Below are 17,180 nucleotides of genomic sequence, written 5' to 3'. Positions count from 1 at the left end.
CATCCTCGTGTTGCAAATGAAGTACAAATTGAGAAGATAATTGACAACATCAATGCGCCTGGTCCGCTTACTCGCTCAAGAGCAACACAGCTAGCAAATTTCTGTGGGCATTTTTCATTTGTGTCAATATCAGAACCCAAGAAAGTTGCTGAAGCTTTTATGGAACCTGAATGGATTCAAGCCATGCAAGAAGAACTTCAACAGTTCAAGCTGAATAATGTTTGCGAACTTGTCAAGCGACCTGACCCTCGCAAGCATAACATTATTGGAACAAAGTGGATATATCGAAACAAGCAAGATGAGCATGGTCAAGTCGTCAAAAACAAAGCACGTCTTGTGGCTCAAGGATATACTCAAGTTGAAGGAATTGACTTCGATGAAACATTTGCTCCTGTTGCTAGGCTTGAAGCTATTCGCATACTGCTAGCCTATGCTAATCATCACAACATCTTGCTATATCAAATGGATGTAAAGAGTGCATTTCTCAATGGCAAGATTGAAGAAGAAGTATATGTTGCACAACCACCTAGCTTTGAAGATCCAAAACATCCTGATATGGTGTACAAACTGAACAAAGCACTGTATGGCCTCAAACAAGCTCCTCGTGCCTGGTATGATACAATCAAAGACTTCCTGAAGAGCAAAGGCTTCAAACTTGGATCCCTCGATCTCACACTCTTCACGAAGACATATGATGGTGAACTGTTTGTGTGCCAAATATATGTGGATGACATAATCTTCGGCTGCACCAACCAGAAGTACAGTGATGAGTTTGGGTACATGATGCAAGAGCAATATCAAATGTCCATGATGGGAGAGCTGAAATTCTTCCTTGGTCTTCAAATTCGTCAGCAACGAAATGGCATCTTCATATCTCAAGAAAAATACCTCAAAGATTGTATGAAGAAGTTTGGAATGGGAGACTGCAAAGGTTACACGACGCCAATGCCAGCCAAACATCATCTTGGTCTCGACGACAATGGTAAAGAGTTCGATCAAAAGGTATACCGCTCCATGATTGGTTCTTTGCTTTATTTATGTGCATCTAGGCCAGATATTATGCTTAGTGTTTGCATGTGTGCTCGATTCCAAGCGGCACCAAAGGAATCGCATCACTTAGCTGTGAAGCAAATTCTTCGATATTTGGCTTACACCCCAACACTCGGATTATGGTATCCAAAGGGCTCAAGGTTTGACCTGGTTGGATTCTCGGATGCTGATTATGCTGGTGACAAAGTGGATCGCAAGTCTACATCAGGCACATGTCATTTTCTTGGTCGATCACTTGTCTGTTGGTCTTCAAAGAAGCAGAACTGTGTGTCACTCTCAACTGCTGAATCTGAATACATTGCTGCTGGATCTTGTTGTGCTCAGCTTCTGTTGATGAAGCAAACTCTCAAGGACTATGGCATCGATCTGAAGCAAGTCCCTCTCTTCTGCGACAACGAAAGTGCCATCAAGATTGCCAACAATCCAGCCCAGCACTCGAAGACAAAGCACATTGAAATACGTCATCACTTTCTCAGAGATCATGTTATGAAGAAAGATATAGATATCATGCACGTAAACACTGAAGAGCAACTGGCAGATATCTTCACAAAGCCCCTGGATGAGAAAAGGTTTTGCAAGTTACGGTGTGAGCTAAATATCTTGGAATCCTCTAATGTCCTGTGATCAGGCACACATCCTAACCCTTATGCATGTTGATGACTTAGATGTGCAACACACAAAGTAATGTATATCTTCAAGCAATGAAGATTTACACTCTGAGTGTGAATACATTAACATCGAATTTGACTTTGGAGCACCACGATAATTGTGCGCCGTGTCTGGGTCTAATACTACCTATACGGTGGGTAACGCCACCACCAAATTTCTCTGTTTGAAGTGTTTCACTCATGGCGTTATTTTGCAAAGACTTCGCATTTGGTTTGTCTTCAGTTTCAATTTATCTTCGTGATTTTTCTGCGCTATAATGATTTGATTGCATATATATATATATATATACTAGTGTTTTGTCCTCTACAGCATTCACTTATAGCTATGTCCTCACTGTTGAATACTTTGAACTAAGTGAATGTGATCGGACCCTAATCTCTCTATGCTTACTATCTCAAACTCTATCTGTCCAAATCATATGCATTCTATTGAAACTGTTGAATGTCTTCTCTGCATCCTTGTCAGCAGAAGACACAGAGACAAAACATCAAGTCCTATTTAAATGAATCATCTAAATTGTCGATATCCGGAGAAGCCGGAACGAACATCCGACATACTTGGCGGGCGTGGGAACGTGGGACAATTCTAAGTATGTTGCATGCTTGCCACGTACCCCTCAGATGTGAACCGCCAGGGGCACCAGCGTAATTGTGTTGTGTCTCTCACCTACTTATAAATACTTGTCCCCTGCAGTGAAGAAATCCTTCTTCCACCTCTCCACCTCCGTCAAAACCCTAGCGCCACCGCTAGCTCGCGACGACGCCGGCGACGAAGCGCTTAGCTGCCGCGACTTCTCCGACGCCGTCCTCACGCCGGCGGCGGACATCGTCCTCTCCACCATCGCCGTAGGTGTCCTCCGTCGCCAAGTTAGGGCACGGTGGGCTGAACTGCTCGGTCTCTCATTCTTCCCATCTAGCAGTTCGTCGTGCGGTAATTATAACTCTATTTTTACCACCTTTTTGATCTTCATAGATTCATCCTACTTACCGAAAGTGGTTTCTGCCTACTCAATGTTAGATCTATTCTATCTGCATCTCATAATGACTAGTCTATTCACTTAGATTTCCTATCTAGTTTGATTCCTCACTTGTACTTATTCACGGATTGGTACAAATCTGGAACCAACTCACCACATATAAGTGAATGTCTTTGCATCATGAGGTCAATGTCTTCAAACTGATTTATCTTCAAAATCTTCTGAGAATGCATATGACCTCTTCCCCTTCCCTCGCATCTCTAATGCTGTCACAGGTACATGTCCGTGGGAGAATCCCTTGGTTCTCATAGTCTGCATTCGTTTGCAGAATACTTACAGCATCATATCAATTCTCCTGAAGCCAGTTCCTGCTTGACCAGCAAGCGTGAATCTCTGAAGCCTCTGAACGTATTGAAGCCATTCAGCTTGAAGTTCATGGCTGCAGAAAATCAGCAAGGAAGGGTGACAGACAGCATCGTGGGGGAACTTTGAAGGATCTGCCTGAGGATCTGGCAGAAATGTATAAAACAGATCTTGAAGAAGAATACAATCAGCGCAAGACTCGAATCCAATGGATTCGACGCTATTGGGCTGAATAGTGGTACAAGTACAAGTTCGTCACCCAGGAGTACGCAGAGAAAAATGCTATCAAGAGCCCTTGGGGTGATATTCTCTATCGAGGCCTTCCCCCCAAGAACAAAGCTGAAGCCATTGCACAAGAATTCTATCCTTGCATGGTCCGTGTGCCACAGCCTGAAGAAGCCGACCCATCATCATTGCTCTCGTGTCGCGACGACAATCTCTTCAAGCGCAACTTCCAGTTTGCTATGTCTTTAGCAAAGGAAAACAAGAAGTCATGGGGATTAGACTTCAATCCTGGTCCCTCTGCTCCCCGTGAGGATGAGACACGTGAAGCTGAAGAGAATAGAATTGGCCCCTTTGCAAACCTTGATGGTCTCATGTCCTACGTCTTGGTTCATGGTGCCAGAGTGGATCATTCCAACAATGATGCTGACTCTGATGAAGCCCCTGCTCCTACTCCAAGGCCGAAGAAGCCAAAGAAGGTTAAGGTTTCATCATTAGCCGCACCTCCAAAAGCTTCTCGTGTGAAGCCACTGGCCACTGCACCTCCTGAAGCCAGTGTGCAGTCTGAAGATCAATCCCGTATCTCCAAGAAGACGGAGAAGAAAAAGCAACTTCTCAGGCATACTGATCAAGCCTTGACTCCTGCCGCCATTCTGCATGAAGAACCCATTAATCTGTCAAGTGATGAAGATCTTGCGGATGATGCTCTTGAGCAGCTGATAAAGAGCAAGGAAGAAGCAGAAATCTTTAACAACTTGCCTCTCTTTGATGTGGCCATCATCCACAATTTCATTGATGAGTGGTTCGACACCCCAAACGTCAGCTTTGAAGACTTACAGCTTCCAATTGGCCTCATCGTCTCTTCCAATGGCGCCATTGCTTCTGAGCTGGCTCTCACTCAGCGAATCGTTGAGCTCAAGCACAAGATTGATTATGAAAAGGCTAAATTCAAGAAGCATATGGCCAAGCTGAGTGTTCAAGACGTCAGGAACTTTAAGGTCATGCTGCATGAGCTTAAAGAAGCTTTTCTGAAGAAGCGCCAAGAAGCTCAAGGCTCTCGTGAGCGCATGAAGAGTTTGGCTAATAAGTGTGTGCTTGCCTACAATGAGGCTGAGAAGCGCAAGTCACTTGGCCGTCCTGGCATTGAGCCCAGGATGGCAGCAAAGAAAAAGAAGAAGCTTCCTGCTGATCAGCCTGCTCCTTCAAGCCAAGAAGCTCCACGTATTATCTTCCCAAGTAGCATGACTGGCTCGAAGCCAAAGGTCACCACAACCGCTTCAGAATAGAAGAAGACGAGGGCTGCAGAGGCAGAAGCCAGAAAGAGGAAGAATACTGAAGCCTCTGATGCCGCTCCCTCCAAGAAGAAGCGCAAGACCAAGAAGAATCGGGCTGCTCCCACAGAGCCCCTTTTTGTTGAACCCATCTCAGTGATTCATCCTGCATCTACATCCTAAGAACTTCACATGACTGTCCATGAGCCTGCTTCCACAGAGGCTCCTGAAGTTGAAGATATTCCAGCAGCTGAACCCACCTCTGCTGAAGACATTGGTCATCATGAAAATGTTGAAGATGATGAAGTTCTTCCTCAGATCGAATACAATGTGGTATCATCGCCTGTTCGTACGAACAGCGAACTCATCAGCATTAGTCGTCCTCTGACGCCAATTGCACAGGATGATTCATGGGCTGATCGCCCGCAAGAACAAGACTCCCCCAACACTCCCCAACAACAACAAGTCACAACATCCCTACAAGCTGAAGAGGATGAGGGCCTGCCCACTCCATCTCCAAACGCGTCGCCAGTACTCAAAGGCTTCGCAAAGGACCAAGGCCTCAAGCTCCTCTTCCGAGCATTCCAGAAGGAGAAGTGCATCATCAACCTGTTGCACGTCAAGTGTTTTCAGAAGCCACTCCTGCTGTGAATGTCTCTGCGTCTGAAGCACCTGCTGCTGAAGACAATCCGGCTGCATCAGCCGATGAAGAACGTCAAGAAGAACGTGTCTCTACTCCCCCCCATTCCTAAAGAAATAGTTCATGAAGTGAACGTGTCAATGCCTGACCCTCCAGCTCCTCAAGTGGAGGTTGAAAATCCTGAAGCTGCCACAACCAACGCAAGTGAAGCCGATGACATTGTCATGGCTGAAGCTAATGTGGAGCTTGCAACAACCAGTGTGCCTGAAGTTAATGAGGCCACTGCACCTGAAGCTAATGAGGCAACTGCTCCTGAAGCACCTGTTGTGCAGCCTGAAGCCTCAGCTGCTGCCACTGCTCCTGTTCCGCCCCCAAGGCCCTATACACTTGAGAAAGCATACAACCATGGCGAGCTCATCATAGTAAGATGGCCCGTTCTGGTCCCTCCACCTAATGTCTCTGGTCCTCAATTTGACTATCATGTTGAGCATAGGCCTCAGGTCCAGAAGCCCAAGCCAAGACTGCCAAGGTTTCCTGGTACTGCCACCGCTGTCGGGTCTTTCAATGCAAATGGCTTCAAGAGCCACAATACATTCTTTGACAGCTCAAAGAACCCCTACACGAAGCCAAGAATATCATCAGATCAATTCTGGAGCCATCCGCAGCGAAGCTATTACTCCTGTGTTTTGTATGATCAAAGGCGCATCTTCCCTCATATGCGCCTCGACACTGAAGCCATTACTGGACTCCCCTGCTTAGAAGAAGCACTTGACTTCTTTCGTGATGCTGGGCTGCTCAGTTTTGTCACAGATAAAGAACACTGGAATGAAGAACTATTGCTTCAATTCTATGCCACACTGCACATTCGCGGCTACAACAGAGATACAAAGACTTGGGTTCTCGAGTGGATGACCGAAAACATTCATCATGAAGCCAAAGCTATGGATATCATCGAGCTTATAGGCCTGTCCACTCTCGGAGAACTCTATGAACCTGGCTGTCAACATCATCGCAATGCCCTGGAAAGCATCTTTCATAGGCCTGAACCCAATATGAGTCAGATGCTGAGCATGATGAAGCCTTTGCCCCGTGATGCTGAATATCCAATAGAGTTCTTTGTTGAAGACCTTGAGTATCTGTCACGCACCATATATCACATCATCAGGCGGACTCTATGGCCTATCAAAGGACATTCATCAGCGGCAAAGCTTGAAGGAGCTATGAAGACTTTGGTCTTCTACATTTTCAATGGCATCAGCTTCAATGCACAAGATTTCTTCATCAGACAACTTGCTGCCTCCGGCTCTGATCTCTTTGGTCTGAAGTTTTATGCTCCATGGGTCATGCGCCTCATAAAGCGACACTCTACAGTCAACTATCAACCTTCTGCTCGCAATCATGTGATTTTTCTACCTGAGGTTGATATGTCAGTTGAAGCTATCTATCCTGACCCTGCCAAGAAACCTCTTTGTCTTCAGAATGCCGAGCACCAAAGCTTCACTCAACCCATTGAAGGTGTTCAAGCAGCTACACGAATCTATCCATTGGCTGGAAATACTCGTCTGCCTTATCGAGCACCTACTGAAGCCACTGAAAGCACAATTGCCCAAAGGCCTCGGAAGCATTCTCGCATTCTCAATGATCGAGAACTTCTTGTGTCCCTTCATCAGAAACAGGATAAACATCACTTTTGGCTCAAGAGACAGATGCAAAGCCTCTTGGTGGATGTCAATCGCATTCGCAACCTTGCCACCAAGAATGCCTTTGTTGCTCATGAAACTTGCCGACGATCATGGAAGAGTTTGACCCTGCTTAGTGCTGAAGCAGATCTTCAAGACGATGGCTTCAATGAAAGATTTCAGTTTGACTCCACTCCTCCACGGAATGATGTCTTACGAAGAACTCCATCTCTTGAAGACTCTGAATATTCTTCCTCCGCGGCAACGGTAAATGCCAGAGTGATCAATGATGAAGATGATGCTACTTCACCACCTCCTACTACTACTGCGTGCATCGACACTGCACCAAGTTCATCTGCACCGCCACCTAATGACAACAACCCTGCTGCTTCACCTACTCATCAAGAAGACGAGTAGATGCTCTATGTCTTCAAACCTTTTTGGTCATTACTGACAAAAGGGGGAGAAGCGTATGAGTTGATAGTCTTCAAGCGGGTTCATATGGGCGGTTGCGTTATATTTTGCCTCGTGCTTACAACTCTTGTGTTTTGAAACATTTGGTTCTCTGAGTTGTAACACTTAAACTTGATGGTCGTCTGCTACTTATTTGCATTTCCATGTGCGATGATAACTTCCGCACTTAGATCATCCTGCAGACGTCCATTTTTCATTATGCATGTCATCCTATATGCTATATCATTTCATGCATGATGAATTATCTTCATAAGTTGAAGTGGACCTCCACAAGTACAACCTGTCATGTGCATTTGCATTCCAAAAGCAAAATTATTTATATGCACATCTTCAGGGGGAGCCCTTGCTACTTATGAAGACAAATTCCTATCATTTACAATTTCACATACTTTATCCCCGTTGAAAACTTCAACCAGTTTGTCATCAATCACCAAAAAGGGGGAGATTGTAAGTGCATCTAGTGCCACCCCTAGTTGGTTTTGGAGTATTGACGACAAAGTTGGTTGAGGGACTAATGCGTTTGTGAGAATTGCAGGATAACGCAGGTAGTGTCCCTCATTGATTTGGTTTACCTACCGTAGATGACCCCTAAAATGTATGAAGACATTGACTACAATGGTGGTATGAGAAGATATTCATATTGAAGACTATGACATGAGAAGACATTGCATGAAGACTATGGAGCACGAAGACTATGTGGTTTCGTTGTTTCCTTTTCTTCTTTGTTGAGTCATAGGAACCACCGTACTGTTAAGTGGGGTCCAAGTGAACTAAGTCAGAGTGACTGAAGTGATGCTCAACCCAAATCCTATGTCTTCGAGCGAAGACAATGAGAGCAAATCTTATCCAGAGTTGGATGAGTCAGCTTTGCTTGTAGCCCAAGTAAAGTTGCCATGTGTGTTTGAAATCTGACCGTTGGAACACGTGTCAGTTCCTTAGTGACCCAGGGTCATTTCGGACAAATCAGGTCGGGTTGCCTAGTGGCTATAAATAGCCCACCCCCTACACCATAAATTGGTGGCTGCTCAGAGTTAGTATACGGCTTTTGTCGTTTGAGAGCAACCCACCTCGAAGCATTTGAGAGAGAGAAATCCTTGCAAGGACAAAGCCCAAACACCCAGAGCCAAAGAGTGTTAGGCATCACTGAAGTCTTTCTGTCTGTGTGACCTGAAGACTTATTACACTTGAGGACTGTGTATCCTCCAGCCGGTTAGGCGTCTCGTTCTGAGCATCCAAGAGTCATTGTGGATTGCCGGGTGAACGAAGCCTGTGAAGGTTTGGAAGTCTACCTTGAAGACTTACCAGAGTGATTGGGCGAGGACTAAGTGACCTTAGCTGAAGGGGAATAAGGTGAAGACACGGTCTTCTGAGTTGAATCTCAGCCTCCCTAACCAGACGTACAGTTGTCACAGCAACTGGAAGTGTTCCAACAAATCCTGTGTCTTCAACAAGCAACTGGTTCTATCTCTTCCCTCCTTTACTTTGAGTTTGTCTTCGTGAAGTCATTGCTTATCTTCTTATCTGATTCACTTCATTGCTTGACTACTATTGTTGATTGGCTTCATACTATCTTCCATCCTGATCCTACTACCTAGCTGCTATTAATCTTCGAACGTTAATGCTATTGCATACTTGATTATGGCTTGCTTGTTGTAGTTTATCTTCCGCTGCATATCAATTAGGTTGTTTCTATTGTTTGTCTTCGAAACTTCCATGTTTTGAAGACTTTCATAAAAATCGCCTATTCACCCCCCCCCCCTCTAGTCGATAACTAGCACTTTCACCAAGCTTAGGCTCTTGGTTGTCCTTGAATATTACCTTGGGGTTCCTTGGGCATCCCCAATCTTAGGCTCTTGCCACTCCTTTTTCCATAGTCCATCGAATCTTTACCCAAAACTTGAAAACTTCACAACACAAAACTCAACACAAAACTCGTAAGCTCCGTTAGTATAAGAAAATAAAACCACCACTTAGGTACTGTTGTGAACTCATTATAAATTCATATTGGTGTAATATCTACTTTATTCTAACTTCTCTATGGTTCATACCCTCCGATACTACTCATAGATTCATCAAAATAAGCAAACACCACATAGAAAACAGAATCTGTCAAAAACAGAACAGTCGGTAGTAATATGTATCATTCGAATACTTATGAAACTACAAATATTCTTAATTAAACTGGTGCACGTGAGGAATTTGTCTATTAATCATCAGCAAAAAGAATCAACCTGAAATCACTCTCCAGTAAAACGTTACAGCTAATCTCATGAGCGCGAAAGTTTCTGTTTTTTACAGCAAGATCGCATAGACTTCACCCAAGTCTTCCCAAAGGTCCTACTTGTCACAAACACTAACTAAAACTTAAAACAACATATAAAAAGAGGCTAGATGAATTATTTATTACTAAACAGGAGCAAAATCAAAGGACAAAAGTAAAATTGGGTTGCCTCATAACAAGCGCTATCGTTTAACGCCCCTAGCTGGGCTGATGATTTCAATGATGCTCACATAAAAGATAAGAATTGAAACATAAAGAGAGCATCATGAAGAATATGACTAGCACATTTAAGTCTAACACACTTCCTATGCATAGGAATTTTGTGAGCAAACAACTTATGGGAACAATAATCAACTAGCATAGGAAGGCAAAACAAGTATAACTTTAAAACATTAAGCACATAGAGAGGGAACTTGATATTATTGCAATTCCTACAAGCATATGTTCGTCCCTCATAATAATTTTCAGTAGCATCATGAATGAATTAAAAAATATAACTATCACATAAAGCATTCTTTGCATGATCTACAAGCATAAATTTTTTATTACACTCCACATAAGCAAAATTCTTCTTATTCGGAATAGTGGGAGTATCATAAGAGACTCGAATACTATAACTTGTTTCCACATTAAAAGAGTAATGTTCAGAAAAGGGTAATCATAATCATGACAAGTTTTATAAAGATAATCGTCACTGCTTTTTATAGCATAAGTGTCATCACAATAATCATCATAAATAGGAGGCATGCTATCATCATAATAAATTTGCTCATCAAAACTAGGGAGGCTCAAAATATCATCTTCATTAAACATAGCATCCCCAAGATTGGGGATTTGCATATGATTAGCATCATGGGTATTCAAAGAATTCATACTAACAACATTGCAATCATGCTCATCATTCACATACTTTATGCCAAGCATTCTATGTAATTCTTCTTCTAGGACTTGAGCACAATTGTCCTTCCCATCATTTTCACGAAAGAATTTAAAAATATGAAGCATATGAGGCAACCTTAATTCCATATTTTGTAGTTTTCTTTTATAGACTAAACTAGTGATAAAACAAGAAACTAAAAGATTCGATTGCAAGATCTAAAGATATACCTTCAAGCACTCACCTCCCCGGCAACGGCGCCAGAAAAGAGCTTGATGTCTACTACGCAACCTTCTCCTTGTAGACGTTGTTGGGCCTCCAAGTGTAGAGGTTTGTAGGACAGTAGCAAATTTCCCTCAAGTGGATGACCTAACGTTTATCAATCCGTGTGAGGCGTAGGATGAAGATGGTCTCTCTCAAACAACCCTGCAACCAAATAACAAAGAGTCTCTTGTGTCCCCAACACACCCAATACAATGGTAAATTGTATAGGTGCACTAGTTCGGCGAAGAGATGGTGATACAAGTGCAACATGGATGGTAGATATGAGTATTTGTAATCTGAAAATATAAAAACAGCAAGGTAGCAAGTGGCAAAAGTGAGCGTAAACGGTATTGCAATGCTAGGAAACAAGGCCTAGGGTTCATACTTTCACTAGTGCAAATTCTCTCAACAATAGTAACATAACTGGATCATATAACTATCCCTCAACATGCAACGAAGAGTCACTCCAAAGTCACTAATAGCAGAGAACAAACGAAGAGATTATTGTAGGGTACAAAACCACCTCAAAGTTATCCTTTCTGATCGATCTATTCTAGAGTCCGTAGTAAAATAACATGAAGCTATTATTTCCATTCGATCTATCATAGAGTTCGTACTAGAATAACACCTTAAGACGCAAATCAACCAAAACCCTAATGTCACCTAGATACTCCAATGTCACCTCAAGTATCCGTGGGTATGATTATACGATATGCATTACATAATCTCAGATTTATCTATTCAACCAACACAAAGAACTTCAAAGAGTGCCCCAAAGTTTCTACCGGAGAATCAAGACGAAAACGTGTGCCAACCTCTATGCATAAGTTCACAACGTCACTGAACCCGCAAGTTGATCACCAAAGTGTACATCAAGTAGATCACGTTATATCCCATTGTCACCACAGATAAGCACATGCAAGACATACATCAAGTGTTCTCAAATCCTTAAAGACTCAATCCAATAAGCTAACTTCAAAGGGAAAACTCAATCCATTACAAGAGAGTAGAGGGGGAGAAATATCATAAGATCCAACTATAATAGTAAAGCTCGCGATACATCAAGATCGTACCACCTCAAGAACACAAGAGAGAGAGATCAAACACATAGCTACTCGTACATACCCTCAGCCCCGAGGGTGAACTACTCCCTCCTCGTCATGGAGAGCGCTGGGATGATGAAGATGGCCACTGGTGATGGATTCCCCCTCCGACAGGGTGCCGGAACGGGCTCCCGAGAGGTTTCTGGTGGCTATAGAGGCTTGCGGCGGCGGAACTCCTGATCTAGGTTATTTTATGGGGGTTTCTGTATTTATAGGAATTTTTGGCGTCGGGAACGAGTCAGGGGGGTCTTCGAGTCGCCATGAGATAGGGGGCGCGATCTCGGGTAGGGGGTCTAAGAACAATGCGGCTGAGCCGCCGTGACGGATGCTAGTAGGATGATCCCTACGATCAAACATGATCGGACAAGCTGACCATGGGTTGAATTTGGGGACGACTGGCTCCATCGCGTAGACGTCCCATAGTGCTCGCTTCCGTTCCCGCTTGGGGATGTGAGTGGCATAGATCATGTTGACTGTTTTCACCTGTGGGGGGGGGGGGATTTCTTATGTCCCCCCGTGTTCGGACGCCGGGGTTCCTTGTCATCGTCGCTGTGCAGCCCCTTGTCCTTGTTTTCGGCGTTTACTTTGCTGGCCTGTTTAAATACCCAGTAGTCTCTGTTGGTGTGGTTGGCTGGTTTGTCCGGGGTGCCATGAATTTGGCATGAGCGCTCCAGTATACGGTCTAGACTGGACAGTCCCTGATTGTTTCTTTTGAATGGCTTCTTCCGCTGACCGGATTTGGATCCGCTGAATCTGGCATTGACCGTCGTGTCTTCGGTGTTGTCGCCATTGTTCTATCGCTTGTGTCTGTTGCGCCGTAGCTTGCCATTATTGTCACGGACATCTGAAGTGCCCGAATGTGGCGTAGTGCTGCTACGAGCCAACCAGCTGTCCTCGCCCGTGAAAAAGCAGGTCATTAGTGTCATGAGAGCTATCATGGACTTGGGTTTCTCCTGGCCGAGGTGTCGGGCGAGCCACTCGTCACGGATATTATGCTTGAAGGCCGCCAGGGCTTCAGCGTCCGGACAGTCAACTATTTGGTTCTTTTTAGTTAGGAACCCAGTCCAGAATTTCCTGGCTGATTCTCCGGGCTGTTGAGTAATGTGGCTCAAGTCATCGGCATCCGGAGGTCGCACATATGTGCCTTGGAAGTTGTCAAGGAATGTGTCTTCCAGGTTTTCCCAACTGCCAATGGAATTTGCGGGCAGGCTGTTTAGCCAGTGCCGGGCGGGTCCTTTGAACTTAAGGGGAAGATACTTGATGGCATGTAGATCGTCTCCGCGGGCCATGTGGATGTGGAGAAGGAAATCTTCAATCCATACCGCGGGGTCTGTTGTGCCATCGTATGATTCGATGTTTACGGGTTTGAACCCTTCTGAGAATTCATGATCCATCACTTCCTCGGTGAAGCAGAGGGGGTGTGCGGCGCCTCTGTGCCGGGCTATGTCGCGCAGTCCGGCTGCGTCTGACTGGTTGTATTCGGCCCGGCCGGATTTGCTGTTAGTATGTCCGGTATGACGGTCATCGTCGTGTGTTGCAGCGCGCCCCCATGATCCTTAGATCGATCTTGGTTGTCCTGCGGTGTTATCCAATCTATCGCGCAGGTCCTGAGTATTGCCCCGGGCCGTAGTAAACTGGCGCGGGGGTGCAGGCTGGTATTCGGGCTGATATGCCATTTTATACCGACCTCACGGCAGCCGGTCAGCCGTGTGGCGCTCAAGTCCATATTCCTCGGCTACTATGACTTCTGTCCATCTATCTATGAGCAGGTCTTGATCAGCTTGAAGCTGCTGCTGCTTCTTCTTCAGGCTCCTCGCAGTGGCAATAAGCCGGCGCTTGAAGCGCTCCTGCTCCGCGGGGTCCTCGGGCACGCCGAACTCGTCGTCGCCGAGGCTAATCTCGTCTTCGGAGGGGGCATGTATTTGTCCTCCTCCGAATACCCGTCCGCTGCCTATTCGTTTGGGCTATCCTTCCCATCTTCCTGCTCGGCCCGCTCGAAGGCGGGCTGATCAGGGTTGTATTCATCGTCGGCACCGTCCGGATTGTTTTCGTCTCCGATGCCGGTATTGCCTTGGCGAGGCTTGGAGCGGCGCTGGCGATGCCCATGCTTTGCTTCTTCTTGGAGGGGTTATCCTCGGTTGCCTCATCGCCATTGGTTTCTTTCGGAGTGTCCACCATATATATATATCATATGAAGAGGTGGCTGTCTGCTACGTCTTGAGCTAGCATTGGTTTTCCCCGAAGAGGAGAGGGTGATGCAGCAAGTGTAGCTTAAGTATTTCCCTCAGTTTTGAGAACCAAGGTATCAATCCGGTAGGAGGCTCCTCAAAAGTCCCACGCACCTACACAAACAAACTGAGAACTCGCAACCATCGCAATAAAGGGGATGTCAATCCCTTCACGGCCACTTACGAAAGTGAGATCTGATAGAGATAGTAATATATTTTTGGTATTTTGTAATATAGATGCAAAAAGTAAAGATGCAAATAAAAGTAGATTGAAAGCAAATATGATAAGTGATAGACCCGGGGGCCATAGGTTTCACTAGAGGCTTCTCTTGAGATAGCATAAGTATTACGGTGGGTGAACAAATTATTGTCGAGCAATTGATAGAAAAGCGCATAGTTATGAGATTATCTAGGCATGATCATGTATATAGGCATCACGTCCATAACAAGTAGACCGACTCCTACCTGCATCTACAACTATTACTCCAAACATTGACCGACTCCTGCCTGCATCTAGAGTACTAAGTTCATAAGAACAGAGTAACGCATTTAAGCAAGATGACATGATGTAGAGGGATAAACTCATGCAATATGATATAAATGTCACATCCCTAGCTGCTGGTAGTGCTCTAGGCTAGCTTCATGTGTGCATCATGTCTATATTTTTGAAACTTGAATTGAGGAATTTTGAAAGCCTCAAAACCCTAGATAAAAGAAGGGCAAAAACCCTAAAAATCTCATTCATTGTTCCAAAATGCTTTTCCTAAATGTTTGATAATTTTTGGCAAGGGTTCTGGTCCCAACCAAAATATTGAACATTTTAGGAGGATTTATTTTTGTGACTTTGAATTTAATTCATTAGCTATTTGAATTTGAATTATATTCATATAATTAGAATATAATTTCAAATACCCCTGAAATATTTTATAAGCTTTTGGAAAAGTCCATCTAGCAATATAAAATATTCAGAGGAGCTTTGGCATTGTTTGAATTATTATTTTTAATTCAAAACAGTGGCAAAAGAATTAAATAAAAGAAAAACAAAACAGAAATAAAAAAAGAGCAGAAACTACTTGGCGCTTACCTATCCAGACTGGCGGCCCAGCACTGTAGCTGGCTGGCCCAGCCCACTTACCTCCTCGCTCGTCGTCTTCCTCCTGCCAGTAGGCAGGAGCGAACACACGCGCGCACCGCGGAGCCGTCCACCTCCTGCTTCGCGCTGGAGGCCGCCCTTCGTCCTAATCCGCGCCACGGAGATGCCCAGCACCTTCCCGCTCACTCTCCCCCTTCCCTGGCCCTCTCCTTCCCCCCATCGCTCGTCCCCGAGCTCGGTCTGGAGCAGCCATGGCCGCCACCCATCGTCCTCGCGGCCACCAGCCACCCCTCGCCCTTCCGCCGACTCCAGAAGCACCAAAGAAACCTCCTCGTCCTCCCAATCGAGCTACGGGACGCCGGGAGGCCCTGCATCGCCGTCAACCGTCATCTTCAACCTCCGGATCCGACGGCCCCCTCCGATCAATTTGCGGCTTCAGCGTGTCCCCGACTACACTGAGTTGCTCCCCGTCACCGCTGTGAGCGCCCGCTTCGACTCCCCCTCTTCCCCGGCCTCTCCGCGTCCTCTAGGCCGTAGTTGCACGGACGCCGAAGCTCCACCGCCGCATATGCTCGCCGCCGCCGCCGCTACACACCGTCCCTGGCATCCCCACGGCCATCGTTGGATGCGCGCGAGTGAGGGCCTCCTCCCGGTGCCCTTCGCTCGCCTAGCCTGCTCCCTTGTGCATTGCAACGCCGCGCTCGCTCGGAGCCGAGCTCCGGCCGCCGCTTCGCTCGCCGCTGCCGACACCACAGTCCCACCCCGCACTTGCCACGGCCACCACCCGAAGCGCCGATGCAGCCGCTCTCGAACGCCACCAGCCGCGCAACCTCTCGTGGCCGGAGATGGCCAGACGAGGAGCGCCGCCGCGTCTGCTTACCGCCGGCGTTTAGTCGCCGGTTTAGATGACATGGCTCGTCATTAACTGTTAACAGCCCCGCTAATTAACCCCCAGGGTCAATGACAGCGGGCCCCGCGAGCTAATTACTTCTGTTAGGACTTAAATACTCACATAACTAGCACTGTGACACTGACCAAAGGGGCCCACAGGTCAGATTTGACCTGGACAATGCCCGTTGACTTGCTGACGTCACCGTGAAGTCATGCTGACGCAGTAATAGGTTTTCTGGATTTAATTTAATTCTGAAAAATCCAGAAAATGCCTATAACTTCTAAAAATCATAGAAAATTAACCGTAACTCCAAATGAAATAAATTATATATGAAAAATTATCAGAAAAATTCAAGGAATCCATCTGTACCATTTTCATGCATGTTAGAAAAACTTATAGCTGCTGTTTAGCACAAATCAATTAAATGGCATTTGAATAATCACATATGGAGTTTGAATTTGAATTTTGTATTCAAACCAACTTCATTTAATCTGTTGCTAGTTGCATTAGCTCAAAACACATTCATATTGCCATGTCATAGCATGCATCATTTTGTGCATTGCATTGATTGTGTTCTTCTTTGTTGCCGGTATCTGTTCCCTCCCGATAGACGTGATACCGATGATGTGATCGTTGACACTGATGAAGACTCAATGTTATCTTCAGAAGTGCCAGGCAAGCAAAACCCCCTTGTTCATTCCGATACAATCCTACTCTCTCGCTCCTGCTCTCTTTTAATGCATTAGGACAACACCGATTCATCTGTTACTTGCTGCGGTAGCTGAACCCCTTTATCCTCTGCATGACCTGCCATTGCCACAGTAAATAGATGAAACCCACTAGCATGAGTAGGAGTTGTTTGAGCCCTGTTGTGCCTACTCATTCATGCTTGTTTGTCATGCCTGCTACTGCTTAGAGTTGTGTCAGGTCTGATTCATCGGGAATGGATCAGAGGTGTGTGAACATGTCCTACCATTGAGAGCTAAGTGTGTGAACACGATTTGGTAAAGGTAGCGGTGAGAGGCCATGTAGGAGTACATGGTGGGTTGTCTCATTGAAGCCGTCCTTAGGAACTGAGTTCTGTGTTTGTGATCCATG

Source organism: Triticum aestivum, chromosome 2B (genome assembly GCF_018294505.1).
Source record: "Triticum aestivum cultivar Chinese Spring chromosome 2B, IWGSC CS RefSeq v2.1, whole genome shotgun sequence".
Taxonomy (NCBI): domain Eukaryota; kingdom Viridiplantae; phylum Streptophyta; class Magnoliopsida; order Poales; family Poaceae; genus Triticum; species Triticum aestivum.
The sequence above is the reverse complement of the archived record's forward strand: the minus strand, read 5'-3'. Positions refer to the sequence as shown.